The sequence below is a fragment of the Heliangelus exortis genome, chromosome W, assembly GCF_036169615.1.
Source record: "Heliangelus exortis chromosome W, bHelExo1.hap1, whole genome shotgun sequence".
NCBI lineage: Eukaryota > Metazoa > Chordata > Aves > Apodiformes > Trochilidae > Heliangelus > Heliangelus exortis.
Window position 1 is genome coordinate 3,366,049 of NC_092453.1, and position 16,801 is coordinate 3,382,849.

The 16,801-nt window shown below is 41.9% G+C and overlaps 1 pseudogene; it reads left to right on the plus strand.

The window, feature by feature from the left end:
* Window positions 1-6,058: 6,058 nt before the first annotated feature.
* On the plus strand, window positions 6,059-6,965 carry LOC139789138 (cytoplasmic dynein 2 light intermediate chain 1 pseudogene; annotated as a pseudogene).
* Window positions 6,966-16,801: the final 9,836 nt, after the last annotated feature.

A 16,801-nucleotide genomic window follows, 5' to 3' on the forward strand; every position in this document is an offset into this window, starting at 1 on the left:
CACATGGGCCTGATTGCCAACATCACAGAAATGATCTATGGAATTACATCAGAGATCATCTTGGGTTCTTGTGTCATTATGATGATTACATTCTAGTTTTGACAGAATGAAAATAAAATTTGAAGTTTAAACTATATTTTTTTAAAACCATAACTGCTTTACCCATTTTTTATTAGATGTGTCCTCTAGCTTGCAGTATACTATAGAGTAGGCAGGAAAAAAATATATGCATTTCATACATGAGCAAGTTGTTCTTCTGCCTACACTTGGGTACATGCATTCTTTTCTTAATATTTGCCAACATATTTGCACCTGTACTTACTGTTTTCATTAGAATAGAAAAGGGTCCTATATAAATTAATGAATAGAATAAATACAGGGTTTGTTTTCTTTTGTGGCACACTGTGTTGGGTCAGTGTGACAGGGTTGGGGTAGCAGGGGAGGGACCACAGGGGTGATTCCTTGTGAGAAGCTGATGGAAGCTCCCAAGACTCCAAAATCCAGACCCACCTCAGGCCAAGACCAAACCCATCAGTGATGGTCTCTGCGAGTAAAATCTTCAAGAAGGGGAAAACGAAACTACTATAAGACATTCAGGGCAGAGAGAGCAATACCTGAGTAGAGATACCAGGGTCAGTGAGGAAGGAGGAAAAGAAGGAGAGTAGATGAGATGGAAGGCTGTCCCCACGCATCTCCTTCACCTCATGAAGGTCCATGGAGCAGATGTAAACCTTCAGCCATGAAGGACCCCATGCCAGGGGAGGTGGCTGTGCCCAGAGAAGACGAAGATTTTCTCCTCTCCATTCCACAGTGGGGAAGAGTAGTGAGCAAGCAGACTCATGGTTCTTTTTTGCCGGCTGGGCATAAACCACGATACATACTTTAACTAGAAATGTGATGACAAGCACATAAGCATATTGAGACAGTACTTTACAATGAATATATGAAGGAATGCAAGGGGTACTGGAATAACCAAAATGGCATATATGCATATTATGCATCCATCATAGTGTCTATATATGTATATATAACTTGAATTAAATATTTAAAGATATTGCAGAAAACATCTTATGATAGCATTGATTGATAATTTTACTTGATAGTTATTTAAAACTGAATAATGCCCCCAAATAATTACATTTTAAAATAATATATCTAATGATGGAAGAAGTATTTTAAAATAATTTTCTTTTTCACTTGATTAGGAGTAAATAACAAAGTCTGTGTTCTTTGTTGCTGATTTCTACTAATAAACCAGCTACATGTATGCATTTCTGATTGTAATATAAGGAATTATTCTCCTGGATCATACTTATATTCATTCTCATTCTATACTTTAAAACCCTATTCATCAATTAATCTACAGTGGCACTAGAGCTTAGCATGTGCATATTATCTTTCTCTCATATTCCAGTGCAGTCTTCTGGAGAGGGAGGCTGCGAGAGTATAGCATGTTTAACTCCCCTGCCACATGTGCACACACACACACAGATGCAGATCTGTGTATACATTCATACTGCATCACACATAATTGCTGAGAAGCCTTTGCAGGAGGTGGATATAATAGTCTTTCCCCAGAATCTCTTGAAATGTTTGGAGTCTTAAACCAAACCAATCCTGTAAACAGATAGGTGAGAATCAGTGCCAAGAGTTTTTTGATATGCAGTATAAATGAAATGCTGCATAATATAAAATGATGGCACTATTAATCTTATAGCAATAGTGATTCCCAGCCTCCTACATTATTGATACCAATACCATTGTCTCTGGCATTAAACTTCATCAGTATGCAAATGGAGTGTCACTATGATGTGTGGTAACTTGGTTGGATGCACTTTATACATTTGAGGCAAATGAGTATAATTATTTTCAGAGCTGTGGGCAACTCATGCATGTTTTATCCTCCATCTGGACCTGTATGCTACACAATAGTGATAAAAGATGATCTTCCCACTCATCCCTTCTATGATCATAGGCCATCACTGACACTGCCCTGATGAAATGGTCATATAGCCCCTAGCACTTCTATATCTGCCACAGCTTGACAACAGAATTATTTCCTTACAGTACTAAAAAACTTGAAATATTCAAGCCCTCTGTGCATATATTTGTGTTTTGAAGCATTCAGCCTTAACATAATGTGGTAATTTATAAACTGGCAAATTTACCATGCATAAAAATGAGCAGGGCTTTATAAAGTCTGCAAAGTATCTCAAGAAAGCAAGCAAAAGCTTTTTGTGTTCTATAACAATCATCTTATCAAGTGTCAGAGGCAGGATTTAGTCTTCCATTGTTAGTGCTTTTCACTCCTGGGCTTAGTGTATTCTGATATGCTTTGAAACAACTATTTTTGTGATTCCAGCTCACATAGTATTTACCAAAATTAAATATTCACATCTGTGATAAAAAATAAATAAAGTCCATCCAAGCAAGAAGAATCAATATTTGCAAAGCTAATATTGCTCACAAGAAAGAAGAAAAGATCTTCTTTTGTTTCTTTGTTATAAAATTATTTTAATGATTAAAATCCATCACTGTGATTGTCTTCCTTAGTAAGCACAGGCTGTCCTTATAGGCATGCCATCGATAGCTAGACATCAGGATTTTCATCACCTGTACCAACCAAGGTGAAGGACACTCTTCTCACTGTTACTGCAGAAGCATGATAATGCCCTTACCCATCTCCCTCACAATAAATTAAAGGCTATTTTTGCCAGAACCTGGGAGAGGACTCAGTGTCTTCTGCTGCCCCTGTTCATTCAGTAGGCTCATGGACCACGTGTCCAGTGGGAAGCCTCACCGGGCACAGGTGAAGGGGCAGCTCTGCATCTGGCCACACCACCTGCACACTACAGTTGAGCACAGGGGCTGCCAGCATAAACACTCTTCATCGGGCTGTGCCAGGGTTGCTGTGGCAACAATTTAATAGATTTTTCTTTATTCAATCCAAGAGGCGATGCAGAAGAGTGGTGCAAAATTTGCTGGAGGCTGAATTCCTTGTCATGGCTCATGCGTTAGGAATCTAGTCAATGCACAGGCAGCAGTGAACACAGGGATAGAAAGAAACCTTTACATTTCTGTGCTACATGCTCATGGTGACATTCAAAAGTTGAGACCTCTCCAGATCTCATATCTGTCTTTTTTCCTGGTTATCAATTCACTCTTCAAATGAGGGCAGGGGTGGCAATTGGATGCAGACAGCTATGGAAGGCAGAGGGTAACCTGACAGCCCCAAGGTGATTGCTCTCTGTAGAGTTGGACCCCCACCCCCAAACCCACTGTCACCCAGAGGAAAGAAAGCCCCATCCCCAGGGCATGGAGCATCCTCTATGCAGCCAAGGCCACCCTGGCACCACATCTGGTGAACTGAAGCACAGGCAAGCATAGCTTGGAAGCAAAACCACCCCTCCTGAAGTTTATCTTAGTCATTAGCTAAAACACAAAGAATAACAATTGGGTCGGCTGTTGTAATGAGAAGGAAACAACCTGCAGTCCTGAGGTCTATTAGCCCCAGCAAGGCATAGGACTTCTCTACATCACCAGTATAGCTGCTCTCCCTGTCACACCAAGTGCTGAGGCCGTGGGTTCGAGTCTCACCCTAAGGGTAATGAGCACCGCTCTAACCTGATTGTGCCACTGGAGCTTTGTCTCCATTAGGGTGAAGCTTGAGTGGTGCAGCCGGTTAGCGCGCAGTATTTATACAGACAAACCCGAGCAGTGCTGAGGCCGTGGATTCAAGCCTCACCCTAATGGTGAGGAGCTCTAGCGGCACAACCAGGTTAGTGCGGTGCTGAGACAAAGCTCCAGGGGCGCAATCAGGTTAGCGCGGCGCTCATAGAAGCAGCAAAAGCAGCTAATCTCTCTGCTCGCTTGCTCAGGATTGAGCTGAGCCTGTGCTTCAAGCTTCACCTTTTATTGGCCCCCCAGTCCTGCTCATGCGCAGTAAGGGCCTGCCCTAATCATGCACAGGTGGGCTTAACACAAGCTCATGCCCACTACCTGGCAATTAGTGGCACCTGGTTGCCTCATTTCACTACAACCAAGAATATATCTTATTTCAAAATCACCTTCTGCACTTGCCCTTCACTCATGACTGCTTGAGGCATTTGCTGGCACACTGGGTGGCCAGGGTCTCTGCAGTGACACACAGCTGGCAAGGGACAATCAGCAACTTTCTTGGACTTTTTCCATGACTGATTTTGTTTTCCTCATTTTGCTAGGCTCCTGTCATGCACGACTCTTCTGGGAGCCATGCAATGAAGATTATTAATTTAAAATATGTTTTTATTTCTTTGGCTGGAGGGATGGCTTATTTTCTCTTTTACTGGTCACTTGTCTTCCCTAGCTTCTATGCTGGTATCGATGGTTCATTTTCACTTCAATCTCAGCCTAATATTAATGCAGGCAGTGATGTAAGAATGTGAAAATGTCCTCAGTCCTTATGCTCCTTGAACTCACTGGTGATGGATTAAATATATTTTTTTCCTTATATATTATGAAAATATTTCTTGTACGTCTGAAGACACGCAGCATTATCTAAAAGTACACTAATAGATATGCAAGCTATGTTGCCTCTGCTGTACTCTGAATAAATGGGATCTGAATAATGGTGTTTTGTGTAAATGAGGCACATGTTAGACTGAGTTTCATTCAGGTCTTTTTATCTACTCACAATTTTTCTTTGCAAAAGTCTTTCAGTCTCGAGGTTCCTTCTTCAAATGTCCCTTGCATGGGATATCTGGGAGATGGGGGAAGGTCTAAAGAAGTTAATGATTTTACAGGTCAGTTGAATACTGAGGAAAATGGATACTAAGGTCAGGTTAAGAATAAAGACAATGATTCCAAGGACAGTGGAACAATGGAAAAGACCTGGGCTCCAGCAAAACATTTTATTTATAATTGTTCTGCAATATTAAAAAAAGTCAGTTGTAATAGAAGGTGAGAACGGAGGGGAAATGTTATGGAAACTGAACATAGAAAAATTTGCCAGTGATTTATCAAATGTATATTTTGATTGTGCCTATCCCACTGTTCAGCTTCTCTGCACAAAAATGCAGCATGGAAGACACTGGTAATGGATTCCTTCCAACAGCCCCATGCCAATTCAGGTCTGTACTGGTTTTGGCTGGGATAGAGTTAAATTTCTTTGTAGTAGCAAGTATGGGGCTATGTTTTGGATTTGTGCTGAAAAGAGTGTTGATAATACAGGGATGTTTTTGTTATTGCTGAGCAGTGCTTACACAGAGTCAAGGCCTGTTCTGCTTCTCACACCACCCCACCAGCAAGTAGACTGGGGGGGGGGGCACAAGAAGCTGGGAGGGGACACAGCTGGGACAGCTGACCCCAACTGACCAAAGGGATATTTCATACCATATGATGTCATGTTCAACATATAAAGCTGGGGGAAGAAGAAGGAAGGGGGGAACATTCAGAGTGATGGTGTTTGCCTTCCCAAGTAACTGTTACATCTTATGGAGCCCTGCTTTCCTGGAGATGGCTGAATACGTGCCTGCAATGGGAAGCAGTGACTGAATTCATTGGTTTGCTTTGCTTGTGCATGGCTTTTGTTTTACCTGTTATACTGTTTTTATCTCAACGCATGAGTTTCCTTACATCTACCCTTCCAATTCTCTCCTCCATCCCATTGTGGGGTGGGGGGGAGAGCAAGAAGCTGGGCAATGCTTATCTTCTTACTGGGGTTAAACCATGAGATGGTCATTGATCCATATATATATATATGTTGGTTCAGGAGCAAGAGGTTACATCTACATTTTGCCATGAATGCTTTCAGGATTCATGCTTTCCATGCTTCAGTGTTATTACAGTTTTGAATAGGTGTATAATGCACTACTGTGAATCAAACTAAACCCTACATAATACTGCAGTATGACCCATTCTGTTTCATCTGTGGTACTAAGAAATGGGAGTATAACAATGCAGAATTAAAAGGTTTTCTACTGTGATTCTCCACTAATTATTACAATATTTTCAAGACACTACCACAAAGTGCTTTATCAAATGACAACATGCTTCATGACAATGGGGAGCCAGGCCTGGGCCCTGAGGAGCAATGCCAGAAGTAAGTGATACTTTATGGGATCTTGCTGCAGCTGAAATGGAGAAGAGAGAAAACTCTGATGACAATGGCAAGCATCTGGAAGTTTGGGAAAAATCAATATTATTTATGGGAAACAAAAATGGGGCAAAGACCACAATTATACTGAGGTGTCTTGAGAGGGAAAAGGCTCCAAAGCCAACATTAACCCTGTAATATGCTTTTGGAAGAATGGCAAGGAGACAAAATGCACCTAAAAATACAGCTTATTTTGGGGAACTAGGTGATGGAACCTCATTACTGGAATTTATTTGAATACCAATCACTATCAACAACATAATATCATTTGCTGTTGTTCTTGTATTGGATTTGTCCAAACCTAACAAACTCTGGACTACTATGGAGAAACTTCTGCAGGTCACCAGGAGCCATGTCAACGAAATTTTGACCAAACTAGAAAAGATAAATCCTAAAGTAGCTACTGAAATAAAAGAGAGGATATGGAACAATCTGTAGAGGGATCATATAGATTATGGGTTAGTTGACAATTTTCCAGTACCCTTGGTGATAACTGGAAGCAAATCTGATGTTTTTCATGGGTTTGATTCTGAAATGAGGAAAATAATAAGCAAGACACTTTGATTTGTTTCACATTACTATGGAGCATCATTAGTGTTTACCAGTAAATCTGAGGCTCTCCTGCTGAAAGCACATGTTCTTATTAATCACTTGACCTTTGGAAAAAACTATTTGAGAAAACATTTCCTCCCAAGAGTTTCTGCGATTTACAGGATACAAAGGACAGGACCCAGCACAGGATTTACAATACACTGAGTATGAAGTTGATATCATGAGAGGCCAGAAAAAACAGGAACTTGAACACTATTTATTCATTTTATCATTTTACTAAAAATTTAAGCTGATTCAGTTGAAAAAATACAATATCAAACAAAATTAATATTTATTAAGTATTCATGGTCTTATTTGTAATAGAAACAGCTGTTTATTTGTTCAGTCCAAATTTAAGTATATCTTGGTACTGACACAGTTTTAAAAAGTGGGGAGAAAGGAATTTTAGATTATTCAGAGATGGGTTTGAATATGAAAACTGTCCATAGACAGTTCTAAATATTTTATAAATTACAACACTTTATTTGATGTATTTTTTAATGCTTCCATCCTAAACATGTATATAACTACAAACAAGTTTTCACACTTGTCACGGTTTAACACTGGCCCGGCAATTAAACCGAGTAACAGACGCTCTCTATTAATCTCTCTCTCCTCCCTGTTAAGAAAGGAGAGAGAATAAGGGAGAGAGACTTATGGGTTGGAAACTAAACTACACAACTTTAATGAAACAGTAATGATAAATAGGAAAAAATTACTAAATATATACAAATATACAAGAAAATGGATACCACATTCCTCCCCCCTTTCCCCCAATAGCTCTCATGTCACCACCGAGGCTGCAGGGCAGCTCTGGGAAAGTCCAGGCTGGACTCCTGGAGTCGGCAGCAGTTGGGAACTGGAGGCAGGAACACACAGATAAGGGCTGGCATGGAACAGGAGCACAGGCAGGCAAATGGACGGGATCCTTCCAGGATGCCGGGGTGAAGGAATGGAAGCAGGAAAGGAGGAAGGGCAGGCAGCCGGAAGCTGGAAATCTGGCTTGGCCCTCGTGATCCCTCAAATTTATACTGAGGATGACGTATATGGGATGGAATACTCTGTTTGGTCAATTCTGGCATCCATCTTGTCCGTTCCTCCCCAAAGGAGGGATGCAGGTGGGACCTCTTTATGTTTTCTTCAGAGCTGAGCAGTGTCCTTGGCTCTGCATACCAGTCTCTAGCAGTAACTATAAACATCGTGTTATCAGTCCTAGAAACACACACTGTCTGAGAAACTTGCTGTTAATTTCAGCAAGTGCAACTACTTACAAGGGACTTAGCTAAAAGCAAAAGTACAAGACAGAAAATCACCTTTATCCTGGCCCAAACCAGGACAACACTCAAATATGAATGCATTTATATTCAGATAGATTTTATATTGTGTTAAAAATATGCAACTTCATTTAAATGACATGGATATCTACTATATGCTCAAAAAAGTCTGACCTTGGGGCGATGCCCAGTGCCCACTAAACCACTCTATCACTCCCCCTCCTCAGCAGGATAGGGGAGAGAAAAATATGACAGAAGGCTTGTGGGGTGATATGAGGAGAGATCACTCAACAATTACCATCATGAGCACAAGAGACTCAGCTTCCAAAAATTAATTTAATTCACTTCTGAAGCTGCTTGAACTCCTTCATAAGCAGTCAATATTTTTCTTTCAGTTGGAGTGTAATTGGCCTCTGAATCTTTATACTGCTGACTCCAAAACCCTAGGGGTTGACCTCGAGTCTCATCGGGTGCTTTCTGCCAGAGGCTCCAGATGGGACTATTATCACTGGATGCAGTGTAGAACACATTTTTAATCTCCTGTCCTGTTCAGACAGGTCCCAGGGCCACTGCATGGACTATCTCTCGTTTTATCTGCTCAAAGGCCTGTTCAGGGCCCCAATGTAAAACTATTTTTCTTTCAGGTAACATCATAAAGGAGTTTTACAATCTGAGTGTACCCAGGAATGTGCATCCTCCAAAACCCCACTGTACCCAAGAAGGTCTGCGTCTCTTTCTTATTAGTGGGTGAAGACATGGTTGCAATTTTACTGACCACATCCATAGGGATGTGCTGGCGTCCATCTTGCCATCTAACTCCCAGGAACTGGATCTTTCAGGAAGGTCCCTTGACCTTGTTTCTCTTTATAGTAAAACCAGCTTCTAGTAGTATGCAGATTACTTTCCTGCCTTTTTCAAAGACTTCTTCAGCCATATTACCCCATACAACAATATTGTCAGATATGTATTGCAGATGGTCTGGATCTCCACCCTTCTCCAGTGCAGTGTGGATTAGTCCATGGCAGATGGTGGGACTATGCTTCTACCCCTGAAGTAGTCAGTTCCAGGCATACTGGATGCCCCTCCAGGTGAAAGCAAATTGGGGGCTGCACTCTGCTGCTATGGCAATGGAAAAAAACATGTTAGCAATGTCAATAGTTGCATACCATTTGGCTGCCTTAGACTCCAGTTCATACTGAAGCTTCAACAAATCTGGAATGGCAGCACTCATTGATGGTATAACTTGATTTAGACCACAGTAGTCCACAGTTAATCTCCATTCTCTATCAGGCTTCTACACTGGCCATATGGGACTGTTGAAAGGTAAGCGAGTCTTGCTGATCACCCCTTAGATCTCCAATTGGTGAATAAGATTTGGATGGGGAACAGGGAGTCTCTGTTGGTATGGCACTGGTGACCATATACTGTATTAGATGCAGTTGGTACCTGCTGTTCCTCCACCCTCATCAGGCCCACCACAGAAGGGTTATCCAAAAGGCCAGGCAAGGCAGACAGTTGGTCAGTACCCTCAGTTTCCACAGCTACTACACCAAAGGCGCACTTATTGTTGTAGAATGTTAGAGAGGGTTGGAGAATGTTGGAGAATATTCCTGAATGTTCTCGAAGAGATAGGGGGTGTGACCCCTTTACTGTGCCCAACCCCATGTTTGGGGGGCCAATTAGATCGGCCCATACTCCAGTGCTACCTGCACCAGGGATTCGCTGTGCTACAGGTAAACACACCGGGTGTCCAATAAAAAGTTATGTTGTTATATGGTGGCGGGGGCGTGGTCACGGAAGCACTATATAAGCGAAAGCTGCTGCGCAATAAACCAGAAGTTTGTTTATCAACCATATTGGTTGCACACGTTTTCTTCACCGCTCCCGCAACTGGCGCCCGAACCATGCAAAGGCCCTGAACAATCAGAAAGTCTGAAGAGCCTTGAAAAAGTCTGAAAAGTTTCGAAATCAACAGGCAAATCCTGCGGAAGACCGATCTTCACTAGGAAAGCCTTGTGGAGGACCGAACCATCGATAGCACGAATCACAGCTCGGCAGGTAAAACCACTGAGATCAAATAACTGGGCTGGAAAAGGGGGGCTCCAAGAAAGCAGCAAAAAGCAACGTTTTGGAGGGCAATAAATTCCTCTCGACACAGGCGTAGAGAGGCGATTCGCAACCGAAAGAAAAATGAACGAGTTCGTTCGCTGCTGGGGAAGGGCTACCGGTTCTTAGTCATAAAAAGTCGTAAAAGCCCGCAAAAGGCTCGTATAAAAAGCCGCAAAAGGCTCGGATTAAGGCTGCACCAAAATAATATAGGGATAGTTAAGCGCTTAGAAAAATGGAAAACGAAGTAGCCCTAGACCTTCTTATTAGCTTCTTACAGAAACGTGCCCTAAAAGATGTGGATTTTAAAAAAGATCCGGCGGCGCTTGTAGCATATGGCCGCACCCATCAGTTGTTTACTGACCCTTCCCAGATATTTGAGGAGAAACAATGGAAAAGCTTGGGAGATATTTTATGGATCAAGGTAATAACTGAAGATAAAACAGCTCGTAAATTAGCAAAACCACGGCTTGCAATAATTACCGCCATGCAGCGTCACCAGGCAGAAAAAATTGCCGCAGTAGCTACTGTAAACCTAGACGGCCAGCCGTTACCTGGCTTATATCAATTGGGAATTGATTACAATCCGTGCCCCCCTACGGGGGAAAAGATAATTATACAGTTTGCTCAAAATACCAGTGAAGTTCCGATGCAACCCGCTGCCCCTCCCCCACCTCCCTCTGACGTGGCCTGTGCCGGCCATCTTGGGCCACGTGGCTCGGGAGCTACGGACGGGACGGAAGTGACCGCTCCCAGTGCCGGAAGCGGACTGGACCAGAACCTAAAAACGCCGCGTCACGCCCTTTCCGGAGAGGATGGTCTCCACTCGGTGCCGCCCTCGGTTCCGCCCCTACATTCGGCGTCATCCGGCGAGGGTGGTCCTGGGGCCGGTCCCGATCCCCAACAAGCCCCGCCTTTGGCCCCATCCTTACCCTCTACGTCATTTGATGGGGACGAATTCGGGGATGTTCCTGGCCTGCACCACCCCCACCCCTCCTCCCTCCCCTCCCTCCCCCTCCCCTCCCCCTCCTCCCCCTCCTTCGACCAGCCGGCTCCCCCCCCACCGCCGCAAGCAGCCGCTTCTCAAAAACAAAAGCCTGCTGCAGGGCACTACCACATCTTAATGATTGATTGGTCGCAAATGTATGAGGACGCCCTTAAAAACAAAGACTATGATTTATCCTCAATTATAGATAGCCTCCCACAAGCCTTCCCGATCATCTATACAGCAGATAATCGGGCAACCGTGGAGGCGGAGTATCACTATAAATTGGAAATTGCTAACACAATTAAGAGCTACCGTGAATGAATGCGGGTTGCATGGTGAACCAGTCAAGCAAATTGCACCAGGGATTCGCTGTGCTACAGGTAAACACACCGGGTGTCCAATAAAAAGTTATATTGGTGGCAGGGGTGTGGTCACGGAAGCACTATATAAGCGAAAGTTGCTGCGCAATAAACCAGAAGTTCGTTTATCAACCATATTGGTTGCACGCGTTTTCTTCACCGCTCCCGCAACTTATACCCTTTTGGGTCCTTGAAATACCCTTTCCGGAGAAAGTCTATACCAAGGATGCATGGAGCATCTGGGCCAGTCACTATACAGTGGGTGCCCCAGACATTTCTGGTCAGGCTCATTTCAGCCTCCACTACAGTCAGGTCTTGAGACCCTTCTGTTACTCCGGAGATGGTAATACAGTCCACTCCTTTGTGATTCGATGGTAGCAAGGTGCACTGTGCACCAGTGTCTACTAGGGCTCTGTATCTCTGTGGTTCTGCTGTGCCAGGCCACCAAATCCACACTGTCCAGTAAACTCAATTATCACTTGTTGGAGAATCTTTAGAAGAAAATGGACATGTGAGCAATCCTGACTATTTAGCATTAGCCAGAGTGAGCTAAGGGCCTTGAGGCCCAGCTGTAAGGTTACTAAAAAATCAGCTACAGGCAAAAGATAAGGAAGTTGGCAGCAGAAAAGAAGAATAACAGGATGGGAAAGCATCACATAGACAGCACATAAACAATTGTATTTAACCAGTTAGATAGCGCCCTGTGGCATATGAAGAATGTGTTGTACACATCAGCAGTATGCTTATATTATGTTTTCAGCCTGACTGTGTATAAAAGGGCTACTGCTACTCTCAATAAATGGCAATACTTCGATTATATTAATCTGCGTGTTGTCCAATGCGCTTTTCCTGACAATCCCTCTTCTCCACCTGGCTGTAGGCACGGCCCCTCTAATGTTGAGTACAGTGCCCACAGGGAACAGAAGGGTTTGTGTGGCAAACCAGTGTCTCACTGTTAATTCCTTGACTCATAGTTGGGTTGGAGACCCATCTGCTGGGGCCAGCAAAGGGTTTTTCATGGGAGACTGGAGAAGCCATCCTTCTGGAAACACTAGCCCCAGTGGTATTGGCTTGCAGCTCCTGTACTCTTGCATGCAGGGTAGCAGTGGGTTTGCCATCCCATATACTCATGGTTTTGCCAAGATTATGTAGGGTTGACCAAAGAGAACTCCATTTCAAGTTCTGCCTACCCTGAGGTGGCCTCCTAGGGACGTGCCTATTTTCAATAGCTGATACATGAATCCATTCAGAAGAACAATGAGTGTTACCCTGTCTCCATCTTGGATAACTTATTTAGCTTCTCAAAAAAGGTTTTTAACTCCTTAGCTGTGGTTTTGAACTCCCCAGCCAGTTTTTCCACAGCTGAGACATGAGCATGTAAGGTTAGAGACAGTGTCTTCATACTGTCTTATCTGGGTAATAAATTCACTGATGGTTGGTGGTGCTTCATCATCTCCCCAAAGACCCTTCCCCCCAAAATGTTGGAGTACATAGCAGGGACACTCTGTGTGAGCTTTTCAAACAGAGTACTCCTGCTTGGAATTTCGGCAGGATCCTCAGGTGTTTCCCCATCACCATAGATGACCTTTCAAGCTGCCAGTTCCCTCAGATATCTGCTTCCTCTTTCCACAGTGTTCCAATAGTGCGACATTCAATACCCTCCTTGTAAGGATATCAGCTTTTTTCTATTTATAAAAGGCACAGCTAGTAGGAAGTGAGAAGAAAAGATGGAGAAGCTGCTGAGTTCTCAATCTTCATTATAGAGTATGTCAGGAAATGGGAGGGAATATATCCCTCCCTTTGCGTTCTGCCCCTCTCAGAGTCCCAAAAGCCCTCCTTCTTTAGTTTCTCCTGTTCAAACGATGACACCCTCCTTCTTTACTGACCTTGGTGTCTGCAGAGTTTTCTCTTATGTATTCTCACTTTTCTCCTTTGGCTGCCCTTATTGCAACAGTTTTGGTTCCCCCCTCCCCCTTAAATGTGTTATTACAGAGGCTCTACCACTGTCATTGATTGGCTCTGTTGGACATGGGAAAGCCTCTGGCATCTTCTCACAGAAGCCACTCCTTTAGCCACCCAGATACCAAAATCTTGCCGCGCAAATCCAATGCATGCAACAGTGTAGAAGAAATTATGTTTTGTTTTATTTTTTTCATGGTAAGTGGCTGTGAAGTTTTTCCAATCTATAAGGAGAAACTGAAATAGGTAAACAGTAGTTTGGGACATCTGTAGGTCAGTCTACAGAGTTTAAATTTGCACAAGGCACAGACAGTTGTTTGCAGGCCAGCTCATTTCACCTAAACACAAGAACACTTTCAACTAGCTGAAAAGATATACAGGAAGCAGAAGAGTTTTTGTGTTTTTAGAAATGGGTAGACCTGCCCAGGCATTAGATCAAAGGTCAATCTAAAACTAACATCACCAAACCAAGCAAGGAGCCTTCCAGTTGCCCATGGGTATTATTTTATCACAGCTCTTTTCAACTTGGCTTTGAGTTGGTTTGCTTAACTACACAAAAGCACTGTGGTTTTGGTGGCTGTTTCAAGTCATACAAAAAATTTTTTTTTAAAAACACACTTCTAGAAAAAAAGCAATAGGATGTGCTTTATAGGGGCAGGACCACAAAGGTTGTCTAGAAATCACTCCAAAAAGCTAGAGGATAAGGTTTCATGGTGCAGATCTGAGCCAGCAGGAGGGGAACATTCTTACACACTGTCAGGCCTGGGATGGGGCTGGGGCATCCCAGAATGACTCAGAAAGGCCCACACCTCTGAGGGCTGCTGCCCACTCCTGACTGCTACATCCATGTTTGAACACAATTACATCATGCTTCTGTGGGGGAAAAAAAAAAATCATAAAAATCCCAATGGTTTAGGAGCCCTTCCTGTTGTAATGGTAGCGATGTTGCCTGCAGAATCTGTGAATGTGCTAAATACCCTGTCCATGGAGAACTTGTATACATCAAACTGGCTTCAGAGAGAAACTATCAATCTTTATTCTTATCAGTACAGAAAACATAGGGCTGAAAATAAAAAAATATTTTAAAAAATTATTATAAAAAAAATTATATAATTTAAAATTATGTTTGCAGAATTCTTTGGATGGTATTCTCTCAAGGGCATTCCCTAAGCTCATTTAACAGTTATACATTTGGTATAATATTCTCTATGAACCAGGTGTTTCTACAATTTCCAGAATTCAACAAAGTCTAAAGACTTTTAGTACTACATTAAAAAAAAAACAAAACTCAAAGACAATTGACTTAATTTTTCTTTCCAATTGCCATTACTGAAAGTCTATATACTGTAATGCAAGACTGTTTATGGTTACAGAGATCTGCTGAAAATTCTTTACCACTTTACCACTATGTTCCTGCAGTCTACCTAATTTTGCTTTGAACTCTGCTAAATCAGGCTTGGTTCTGCATGGTGTAACAAGTTCTGTAACCTGGTTTATGTGCTGTGGGGCAAACCAATTATTTCATTTTTAATGCAACATCTTTATCTTAATGAAATATGCCTTGATTAATGCACCTTTTCCATTCTGTTAATTATTTGACATACTTGCATTGCGTCTATTTCTCTTTTTGCTCTACATGCATGATCAGCCTGCACTAAGCTCAAGTGAACTAATTTCCTGAGGCTGGAGCCACATACATTCTTCACCTGAGCTCATATTCACATGCACCTCAACTCTGGTGCTCACTCAGAGAAGAGAGCTCAGCATTCTTTTGGCCTTGGGATGTTCCTTTCAAGGCAAAAACCATACTTATGTGCTTCTGGTCTTTTCTATATCTTGTGGTAAGACAGTTTTTCCAGCCTTCTAGACCTTTCTTGTCTCTGAAGTTGTCCCTGAGTTTTTACCATTTCTGTCACATCTGTCAGATAAGAGTGATGAGAACTGAATGCATCCCTCCAGGTAAAAGCATATGCTTAATTTGTATAACTGCATTGTGTTCTGTCATTTGTTATTCTTCAATCTGTTCATGATGAATCCTTACACCCTGGTGGCATTGCTTACTGTTGCTGTTGTTGAGCTAAGGTCTTAATTCATTAGTCCATAGCAATGACTCCCAGGTGACTTACATGCTTTGTAAAATTATACTCTGGGTCTATTTTCTGAATATCTGCACTTAATTACTGATAAATCCACACAGCACTATTTGTGAGCACAATTAATGAGCTCTGTTGGGTACTGAAATCTGTACACTCATTGCAGATGTGCCATGTAGACATGTTCTTAGCACCTGAAAAAGTGTATGTGCAGGATAGGGCATATAACCCCACCTTTACATTTCAGATAGCAACACTGAGCTTCACCTGCCAAACTGCTGTCAATCTTTTTTTTATTATGAAATGAAACAAAGAACCATCCTAAAGAAAATGTCAGTAGTTTGAAAGATTTATTTTTTTTTTTTTTTAATTGTTGTCTGGAAACATGCAGAACGAAATTTCTGGAAAAAACCCAATTAAAAACAACTGAGATATTTATTCCTCTGCAATTTTGATATCTTTTTCAACATTGCAAAATTTTTTTTTCTATAGCAGTTTGACTTTTATAGCAAACTGTAAGTCTAATTAAAACAGTAACATTAAATGTTCCTATCATGAAAGGAAAAACCAATTATAATGAAACATTGCAACAGAATTAAATCTGTAAAGTTCATATGACTCATTTTAACCTTTTCCATAGAAAATTTCATTTAAATCAACATGACTCTATGAGACAGTGTGATTTAAATATTTTTTTTTCTAAAGCAGAAAGCTGTTCTATTAGAAACACAATCAGAAGTTTCCACTGTTAACTGTAGCGAGTTTATGAAGGAGAGTTTTTCTTCTGTGTACTTGGCCACTTTAGTTTTTTTTATCTTTATGTGGTGGACTACACTAAAAGATATTAAAAGTTCAAATAAATCTTATCCTTTAATCATTTATTAGTACATTCTAGGAGATTAAAGAGACACCATTTTTATTTGAAGACACTGTGCTAATTAGACTACATTGTGATCTTCAAGGCTTTTTTATTTTTTTAATTAAAATTCCAACAATTCAAAAACTGTCACGCCAGGTTTTCCAGGTCATTCACTTTTGAAGGTAAATACAGCACTATCCATGCATAAATTTTCATATAAATTTTCCAGTTTCAGTGTGGCTGTGTTTTTTTCATCTTTCAGCCTTCCAGCACTGCTGGGTGCCTTCCACTGAACCAGGTGACTTACTCCTTTACAATTTAGCATTTTGTTTCATCATCAAGTTTTCTGGGACACCTCTACCTCTGAACTGAGCTTTATGGCAAGACGTGTCCTTTGATGATAAGCAGAGTCTCATCAGGTTGGTTCAAGGAGGGAGCT